Raw genomic sequence first — 10,280 nt, forward strand, 5'->3', positions numbered from 1 at the left:
GCAGCCTTTCCTCTGGCCTAGCTCTCTTGGAAGAAAGAACAGCTCTTCTTCTGCACCAGGTCTTTTATTATAAGTCCCCTTTCTCTGTGATTGGCTAAAAGTGACGCCAAAACCTCCCACGGGCTTCTGGGAGCTGTAGGCCTGGCCTCCTCCCACTGCTACTCAGGCTCCCTGGGCCTACTAAGCCTTTACTGGCACAGTCCAGATCATGACAGGAAGGAAGGTGAGATATGAACTTTTTAAATAATGGGAGAAATTGCCCTGCAGGAATGTGTCTGATCTCTTGGAGGCATCAGAGTGAGTGGACATTGAGTGCTGCAAATTAACTCTTTGTTGTGTGTAGAACCATTTATTTTTACCTGACCTGGTCTCTTTACCCATGACATCTACGGGGTGCCCCAACTGCATCCAAGAACGCTGGGTCCTTACCAAAGAAGTGGGGATCTTGGGCACACTCCATGGCCTGCGCCCTCTGCCCTTGCTCCAAGGAAGCTCCTTCCACTTCAGGGATTGTAGCTTCCATCTTCAGGGATGGTCCCCACATCTGAAAACAGCAGCAAGGGAGAAGGGTGAGAGATGGGATGGAAAAGAGACCAAGGAATGGATCCTGCCCCACTCCCAGACTCTGCACCCTTTCATCAGGAGACCTGCTGAGTTATCTGGAGGAATAAGAAATTCTGTAGTAGAAGAGGCTGCTGAAGGAGGCCATGAAATCTCCCATTTGGATGATTCACACTTGGACAAATATCTCCCAGGGACACTTCAGGATAAGGCCAGATATTGTGACCTGAATTGGACACACCTGGAGGGAATCCCCTCACCTGCTCTGCCTGCCTCTTCTCCTCTGCCTGACTCAGGAGGAAGCCTTCGGCCAGGGCCACCGCCTGGGAACTGATATCCGGCCCACATCCTCTGACCCCGCACTGGGTCAGGCCAGAAGCCCCTGTGCTCCCACCACCATGGGGAGGTAGGGGGGTCACGTGGAGGTTTTTATACCCCACTTTTCTCTGCCTTAAGCCATCTCAAAGCAATCCCCTTTCTTTACCCTCCCCACAACAGGTACCGTACTTTGTGAGGGAAATGGGGTTGAGTTTTGGGAGAACTGGGACTGGACCAAGGCCACCCGGCAGCTTCACGTGGAGGAGTGGGGAATCAAACCCGACTCTCCAGATCAGAGTCCGTCACTCTTCAACATGACACCATTCAGAGTTCAGCAGGTGCTGATTTCCTGCCAGGGAGCATTTCTCCCCTGCTCTAATCAAGCAGATCCCACTTGGCCTCCCACCTCTGCCCCTCCTGGCTGGAAGAGATCAGGGCACCGGGAGGATCTGGAATCACAGAAACCCACACACCCAGAGCTGGCCAGTCCCTTCGACAAAGAATGAATGGGCAGCAGTCTTGACAACACAGGGTGCGGACCTAGTGTCGTCCATGGCGGCACTGGGACTCTCCCAATTCATAACGACTCCCACTCACCGGGCCACTCACGCTCGATTTGATCTTCGCGGCTGGGGTAACAGTGGACCGGATTACTGCTTTGGCGGTACCATGGTCGGACCACCATGCCCTGAAGGCCCGTCTGAATGTTCCACCCCGACCCTGTTTAGGCGGCGAGCATATTTTAGCTCGCCTGTGGAGCCTAATGGACCCAATGCAGCTTCAGAGGGCCCTGCAGGATCCGATGCCCCCCCCCCCCTGCTTGTCTAATGTTAGCCGACTCTCTACGGCCATTGACGAGATCGCTTCCGGCGCCCTCTGCGGTCCCGCTCCAAACTTGCTCCATGGTATACCCAGGGGCTGAGGGGTATGAAGCGGGAGTTAAGATGGCTAGAGAGACGGTGGTGACGTGTTCGTGACGAAGCCACAAGAGCATCTTATAGGACGTTTTTGAGATCCTATGAGATGGCAGTCAAGGCTGCAAAGAGGGTGTTCTTTGCAGAGATTGCGTCCAGTAGCTCACGCCCAGCCCAATTATTTAGAACGATTCGGCCCATAACAGCCCAAATGCAAGGGAATTGGAGATCAGCTGTGAGGCTTTTGCGAGCTATTTTGCGGATAAAGTCTTGACGCTTCGCCGTGACCTCCCCACCACACTTGAAACAGTGAGTGAACTCGAGGCCCCTTGCACATCTGCATCAGTTTTGGATTATTTCGACCTGCTCAGCATGGAGGAAGTTAACAGATTACTCGTAACTGTATGCCCAACCACGTGCGTCCTTGATCCGTGCCCTTCCTGGCTCATTAAAGCGGGCCATGAGGGGTTTCGAGGAGCTCTTAGGGAGATTATCAACAAGTCCCTCGCTGAGGGACGGTTCCCGGGAGCTCTCAAGGAGGCGATGGTCCGTCCTCTCCTGAAAAAAAACATCTTTGGATCCGGCCGAATTGGCCAATTATCAGCCAGTCTCCAATTTGCTCTATTTGGGCAAATTGATTGAGAGGGCGGTGACGGTACAGCTTCAGGGTTGCTGGTGCTTACATTTAAAGCCCTACATGACCAGGGTCCGACCTACCTGAGGGACCGCCTTTCCCCATATGTACCCCAGAAAGCACTACGGTCAGGGGCCCAACATCGTTTGACTATTCCGGGCCCCAAGGATGCAAGGATCACCAGTACTAAGGCCGGGGCCTTTTCAGTGGCGGCCCCCTACTGGTGGAACAAGCTCCCGGAGGAGATCAGGGCCCTGCGGGACCTTTTACAGTTCCGCAGGGCCTGCAAGACGGAGCTCTTCCGCCAGGCCTTCAAATAGGAGCCGCCACTATTGTTACCACCAATTATCCCATTGAACTTCTGGATCCAAGGACTGGCCCAGATGCATCGCTAGGCCTCTATCTGCTCGAGGGATGATGACCGGACGAGCAACGTGAATTTAGATCTGGAAAGCACGCCATCTAACCTTTAGCACTGCGAGCACTTTATTGCTAACTGAGAATTTCGTGTAATATGAATGAGTATGTATTTTATGTAGTTTTAAATTTTTATGGTTATGCCAATTAGGTACATTGTAACACTTTGTTAGCCGCCCTGAGCCTGTTTGCAGGATGGGCAGGGTATAAATATAATTAATAAATAATAAATAACATGTAAAGACCACCGGGAGGGACATTTTAACTTTCCAGGGCATTCAGTCGCTGCTGACTTAGGAGTAGCGGTTTTCTGACAAAGTAATTCCAAAGGGAGATCAGAAGGAGAGACCGCTGAATTGGAGCTGATAACAAAGCTCAAGATGTTTTGAAGCCTATCTGGGCATCAGATCAAACAGAGGACAAGACTATCAAGCCTATTCGTTTTTAGAAAAAGAGGACAGAAACACGATTCCTTTTTTAAAAGGCAGATGAGCTTTAGGGGTCCTTCAGTGGCTTTTTTTCTACAATGCAGAAATCTCTTAGACAAAGATAATGAAAAGTTGTAAGTCTGGCAACCAAACCATTCCCCTTCCTGCCCCCGTGTGACCCAAATACTCACCAGGTTCCCCTTTGGCCCGTACGGACCATCCACGCCACACACGGCCTGCCGAGCGACACACGGAGAGATGGGGGTGTTATGTGCCACTCCTTCCACTTGCAAACCTTCCCCTGCAGACTTTGGCGAAGTGGTTTTTCTTCAAACAAAGAAACAATACAACTCCATCTTAAAGAGATATACACCACACTCCTGCAGAGTGCAGGGGGTTGGACTAGATGACCTGCAAGGTCCCTTCCAACTCTAACATCCTATGATTCTAGGATTCCTACCTACATGGACCCTGAGTGCATCACTTTGTACAGATGTGCAGGAAATGAAAGGGTACCTGCCCCCGTGCCCCCCCACCCCACAATGCTTTCAAGGTGAACACAGGGGTAGGATGAATTCTCCCAACTTTGTTCTTTCTAAGCAAGGCAAGGCAGAGAGTCTTTTTGAGGCTCAGGGTCATCCTCCTCCACACTCTGCCTCTGTCTCTCCCAGCTTCTGGGTATTTTAGCAGCGGGTGGATAACCTCTGTTGCCAAACACTGTACAGCGGTTGCTGTAGATTTTCTGGGCTGTGTGGCCATGGTCTTGGCATGGTAGAACCTGACGTTTCGCCAGTAGCTGTGACTGGCATCCTCACAGGTATAAACACAGAAAGATGGAATACTCTCTGCGTCAAGGTGAGAAGAAAATGGTAGGCGGTTAATTTATGTCTACTCCAGAAGTTGGGTTAGGGCTGAGTCATTGTCTTGTAGGAGTTCCCCGGGCTATGGACATGCTAATAGAGGAGCTTTCCTGAGGAGGTTCTTTTGTTTCCTGAGGAGGTTTCCTGCTTCCTGAGGAGGCTGTTGAAATTCTAATCTTATCTGTAGTCCTATTGTCAGATGTAGAGCCTTTTGTGTTTTCCAGGACAGGAAGCCATGTCCTATTTATTTTTAAACTCTCTTCTTTCCTGTTGAAACTGTGTTTACGTTTGTGAATTTCAATGGCTTCCCTGTGTAATCTGACATGGTAATTGGATGTGTTGTCCAGCCCTTCAGTGTCTTGGAACAAAATACTGTCTCCTGTTTGAGTTAGGCTATGTTCAGCCACTGCTGATTGTTCAGGTGGGCCAAGTCTGCAGTGTCTTTCATGTTCTTTTATTCCTGCCTGTAATCTACGCTGTGTGGTCCTGATGTAAACTTGTCCACAACTGAGACCCACCAGAAAAATACAACAGATGCTACGATCAGCAAAAGACAGATGAGACCCCCTCACTTCTGCGGGAGTATACCGCATACCATGCCAAGACCACGGCCACACAACCCAGAAAATCTACAGCAACTAAACGTTTTATCTCCTTGAGTGCTGTTCGGGAGAACACAGCCCCGATCCTTTCAGTTTTCAGAAGCCTGTGGTACAGGCACATGGCACCTGGGCCTTTGCTGAGTCCTGAGTTGCGCCATCTTTCCCAGAATCCAATGCAGGCAACGAAGACCAGGTGGCACCTACCGGTTCCCTAGGAAGCCCACGCGGTCCCACATCTCCGTCAGCCCCCTAAAAGGAAAGAAAGAATCTCAGTGTCCACTGCGGGGGGCGGGGATTCAACTCAGAGAGGTGCCCCCCCCACAATAGCTGCACTATTTAACTGGGCATGAGACCTTGATGAGGCACCTCCCTTCTCAGCCCAAGGACCTCAATTTTCAGCAACTGTTCAGTTGTTTCAGTTCTCAGCAACTGTTCCTGTTTTTAGGGAAAAGCAGAGCTCAGCGGCTCCTTGGCCTGCCATGTGGGGTTCTTCTGGGCATGGTCCCTCCCCCCGTGGCCCCCAATCCACATTCCAGGGAAGGGAACAGGGCCTGGGGTTCCCACAGTAAGAGGCACCAGAGAACACGGAAGCTGCGAGCCTCGTGCCAAGGAGGGAGGGGAAGGATCCACCCTCCCCTACAAGAGGTGAGGTGCCAGAAGATTGGAGGCGCGGGAAAAGGTGGATCCAGGTAACGACCAACCCCCTCAGCTTGAGGCCTATACCTGGGAAAGTTTTAGAACGAATCATCAGTCAGTCCTTGAACAATTAGAACGGATGGCTATGATTATTAAGAGCCAGCAGGGGTTTCTCAAGAACAGGTCATGTCAGACTAACCTTATCTCTTAAAAAAAGAAGTTACAACCTTGCAGGAACAGGGGGATGCTGTAGACATAGCTTATCTTGATGTCAGTAAGGCTTTTGATAAAGTTCCACATAATATTCTCGTAAAATGCAGTTTAGTCCCTATGACTGTTAGGTGGAATTGTAAGTGCTTGACAGGTCACACCCAAAGGGTGCTTGTGAATGGTTCCTCATCCTCTTGGAGGGGAGCGATAAGTGGAGTGCCTCCAGGATGTGTCCTGGGTCCTGTTCTGTTCAACATCTTTATAGACTATTTAGATCAGTGGTTCTCAACCTTCCTAATGCCGCGACCAATGTTCCCTCTAAGCTGTGGAGTCTTGTGAGCAAAAATTCTACTTTGTGAGCTACTAGCATTAAAGTTGTGAGCAGGAAATTTGGCTACTGCATAAATTAGTTTGCTCTGGAGCCAGCCTTCCTGAACGAAGACAAAAATGTCTGAGCCGGAGGCTAAAAAACTGTGAGCGAGCTCACACTAACTCAGCTTAGAGGGAACACTGGCCGTGACCCTTTAATGCAGTTCCTCATGTTGTGGTGACCCCCAACCACAACATTATTTTCGTTGCTATCGTAAGACCATCAAAAATTTGTGTTTTCCGATAGGCAACCCCTGTGAAAGGGTCGTTCGACCCCCAAAGGGGTCGCGACCCACAGGTTGAGAACCTCTGATTTAGATGAAGGAAGAGAGAGAATGCTTAATAAATTTGCAGAGGATACTAAATTGGGGGAGGGGGAGCAAATACGGTAGAAGACAGAGTCAGGATACAGGATGATCCTGACAGGCTGGAAAACTGGGCTGAAACGTATAAAATGAACTTTAAGAGGGATCAATGTAAAGTCCTGCATTTAGGTAGGAAAAATCAAATGCATCATTATAGGATGGGGGAGACTTGTCTTGGCAGTAGTGTGTGAGACAAGGATTTGGGGTCTTAGTGGACCATACACTGAACATGACTCAGTAGTGTGATGCGGTCGCTCCCAGAACTGCAGCTCTCCTGCAGACTGGAGAGGTCAGTTCCCCTGGAGAAAATGACCCCTCCAGAGAGTGGACCGGGTGGCCTCGTACCCTCCTGAGGCCCCTCCCCTCCCCAGGCTCCGCCCCCCGAGTCTCCAGGACTTTCCCAGCCCCGGTCCTATGGTCTTCTCTCTGCAGGGCGACTGGGGCTTAGATGGACTCCCAGGCCTGCCAGGGGAAAAGGGGAGTCAGGTGAGGGTGGCAAACAGGGCGGGGAGGGCGTCCACAAGGCCAGGGAGGGAGGGCAGGCAGGCCACAGTGACACCCCCCCCTCCATCGTCGTATCCCTTCTTTGAAATAAGTTGTGTGTGTGCAGGGCTTTTTTTGTAGAAAAAGCCCAGCAGGAACTCATTAGCATAATAGGCCACACCCAACAACAGAACTCGTTAGCATATCCAGCCACACCCATGAGAGGATAGCTCATTAGCATATTAGGCCGCACCCCCATGTTACCAGAAGTGTCGACATCCAGCCACACCCACCTTTTGCTTCTTATTCTGTTTACCTTGTTTGTTGTCAAAACCCAGGGCCTTTTTTTGTAGCAGGAACTCCTTTGCATGTTAGGCCACACACCCCTAATGTAGCCAATCCTAATGAGTTCCTGCTGTTGGGTGTGGCCTGTTATGCTAATGAGTTCCTGCTGGGCGTGGTCAACTTGGGAGCCAGCCGGAACTCCGTTCCTGTGCGTTCCTGCCCAAAAATAGCCCTGTGTGTGTGCGTGTGCGCACTGCCCGTTCCCACAGCCGCAACAGCCTCCGGATAGTGTGTTTTGCACACTGCGCTACACCCTGGGAATGACTATGGTGAGCCAACTGCACTGGAGCCTTTCCCCGCAAAATGCCTCCTTTGCATGGCGTGTGTGTGTGTCTGGGGGGGTTGTCTGTCAAATATAAGGAGCAACTTCCTAACTTTAAGAGTGATTGAGCAGGGGAACAGTCTGCCTCGGGAGGTGGTGGGTGCTCCTTCGCTGGACGTTTTCAAGCGGAGGCCGGACGACCATCGTTCGGGTATGTTGTAGGCAATGTTCCCTTGAAACTGTGGAGTCTTGTGAGCAAAAATTCTACTTTGTGAGCTACTGGCATTGAGGTTGTGAGCGAGCAATTTGGCTCCTGCATAAATTAGTTTGGCTCTGGAGCCCTCCTTCTTGAGCGAAGGCAAAAATGAGTGAGCCGCAGGCTAAAAAACTGTGAGCTAGCTCACACTAACTCAGCTTAGAGGGAACACTGGTTGTAGGTATGTAGGGCTATCTTCCAGCTGTGCTCCTGCAGAGTGCAGGGGGTTGGACTAGATGACCTGCAAGGTCCCTTCCAACTCTAACGTTCTATGATTCTATGATTCTAACCCACGTCCAGGCCGGCCTCTGTGTCTCCTGCCCCCTGCTGGCATCCAGTTGCCACAACACCTCCACTCCAATCAACAGCCCCCCCCCAATTTCTGCAGAGCCTCCTCATCTTCCCCCCCCCCCACCTCTTTTCTTTCTCTGCCTCCACTTCTGCCCTACGGACCCTGACTGGTTTTAAACTGGCTCCGTTCTCATCGCTTCACCCCCGGGAATCTCGGGAACTGTCTAGGGCTGCCTTCCTCTCTTCCCCCCCTGCCCCGCGTGACCTCAGGTAGAAATCCGGCTGGTGAAGCCTCCCCTCCTTACTGTGCATGCACCTGTTGAATTTTTCGCAGCTGCTCAGACTCCCACAAACCCCTCACAGAACTACAGGTCCCAGAGTTCCTGGGGAAGGGCTGGCCAATAGAAATCCGGCTGGTGAAGCCTCCCCTCCTTACTGTGCATGCACCTGTTGAATTTTTCGCAGCTGCTCAGACTCCCACAAACCCCTCACAGAACTACAGGTCCCAGAGTTCCTGGGGAAGGGCAGGCCAAGTTCGCCATGGAGAGGTGGCCGGTGCGTCTCTTGCTGGCCAGCCCAGGCTTACGGCTTCTGTTTCTCTCCCCCTCCACACCAGGGTGACCCCGGCGCGCAAGGCTTCCCTGGCCCCCACGGTGAAGACGGCGAGAGGGTCAGTGGCGGCGGAGGGAAAGGGGGGGGGATGTCACAGGGTGAGGACTTGTGTGGAGAGCAGCGTAGAGCAGAGCACAGGACGGAAGGCCTCGCAGACCTCAAAGGGAGAGGTGCCGGGGCTCCGGGGCCGTGCCCCTCAATCTCAGCTACACTTGGAGGCTGCAGCGGGCTCCGGAGGGAGTGGCGGAGCAGGAGGGGCAGGTTCTCGGCTGGGGGGGAGGGAAGCGTCCCAAAGGCCACGGCGGGAGAGGGCGCGGGGCCAGGACGGGGGATTCGTCGCCACAGCCAAGGACCCACTTACCTGGGTCCCAACGTCTCCAACTTCAACCTTTATGTCGGGGTTCTCAGGTTGCTCCTGGAAGGGAAAAGCACGGAGGTTACCTCTGTGGCCCTCCCCCAGCCGTGAGAGCCAGTTTGGTGTCGTGGTTCAGAGCGGCGGATTCTAATCCGGAGAAGCAGGTTCGGTCCCCCACTTCGCCACTTGAAGCTAACTGGGTGATCCCGAAGGCCCAGCAGCGAGGAGAGCTCCTTCCGCACCCCACGACAGCTCCACTGAAGACGCCCAGAGGCAGGGGAGGGGAAATCGGGCTGCCCGGACCAGGCGAGGTAGGTGGGGCTGAGAGAGCTCTTTTGAGAACTGCTCTGAAGGGAACAGCTCTGAGAGAACTTGTGACTGACCCAAGGTCACCCAGCGGCTGCATGTGGAGGATGGGGGAGTCAGACCAGATTAGAGTCCGCCACTCTTAACCACCCCTCACCATCTCCATTGCCCTCCTTTGGACATGTTCCAGCTTGTGTATATCCTTCTTTAACTGTGATGCCCAAAACCGAACACAATACTCTAGGTGAGGTTTAACCAGAGCAGAGTAAAGCGATACAATCACTTCGCGTGATCTGGACACTGTAGTTCTGCTGATGCAGCCCAAAATCGTATTTGCCTTTGTAGCTACCGCATCACACTGCTGACTCATGTTCAGTGTACGGTCTGCTAATACCCTGAGATCCTTTTCACACATACTGCTGCCGAGACAAGTCTCCCTCATTCATCTTCTCCTTCTCTTTTTATGAGTTTGAGGTAATATTGTCCAAGAGATCCTGAAGGTCTTTTGCCTTCCTCTGGGCACACAGCAAGGGTCACTGGGGAGTGGGCGGGGGGGAGGTAGGTGTGAATTTCCCGCGTTGTGCTGGGGGTTGGACTAGATGACCCCTGAGGTCCCTTCCAGCGCTACGTTTCTGTTTTTAATTTACAGATCGTGTTTATGCTTCTTTTTGGTTTGCAATTTCTGTAGCTTTAAAAAAAACTTTGTTGCTGTTCAGTCGCACAGTCGAGTCCGACTCTTCGCGACCCCATGGACCAGATCACGCCAGGCCTTCCTGCCTTCCGCCGTCCTCTGAAAAAAACTTTACAAAGACCGAAAAAATCCTAGGAAAACTACCCCGCATCATAACTGTGTCAACAAAAGAATGTTGCCAGCACACGTTCTAGGCAAGGGAGAGAGCCAGGGTCCAGGAGCACCCTAAAGACTACTCCAATTGGTGGCGAGGTGGAAGCTTCTTTGAGTCACGGCTCACTTCTTTGGGGAATCAAAGCCGCTGGCTTGGTGGGGGAGGCAGAATGAGTGGGGGGGGGGGCTCCACCCCCCCCCAGCTTCCCCTC

The 10,280-nt window shown here is 52.2% G+C and overlaps 1 long non-coding RNA gene across 1 annotated transcript in view; it reads right to left on the reverse strand.

The window, feature by feature from the left end:
* Positions 1 to 525: 525 nt before the first annotated feature.
* LOC107119246 overlaps positions 526 to 10,280 on the reverse strand; it is a 10,496-nt gene continuing 741 nt past the window's right edge. The window contains exons 2-5 of the long non-coding RNA XR_001482789.1: positions 8,925 to 8,978; positions 4,939 to 4,983; positions 3,464 to 3,508; positions 526 to 544 (exon numbers count right to left, since the gene is read on the reverse strand). This is a non-coding gene — a long non-coding RNA (uncharacterized LOC107119246). The remainder of the gene's footprint in view (positions 545 to 3,463; positions 3,509 to 4,938; positions 4,984 to 8,924; positions 8,979 to 10,280) is intronic.

Source organism: Gekko japonicus, unplaced genomic scaffold (genome assembly GCF_001447785.1).
Source record: "Gekko japonicus isolate JY-2015 unplaced genomic scaffold, Gekko_japonicus_V1.1 scaffold3140, whole genome shotgun sequence".
In the NCBI taxonomy this organism is placed as follows: Eukaryota; Metazoa; Chordata; class Lepidosauria; order Squamata; family Gekkonidae; genus Gekko; species Gekko japonicus.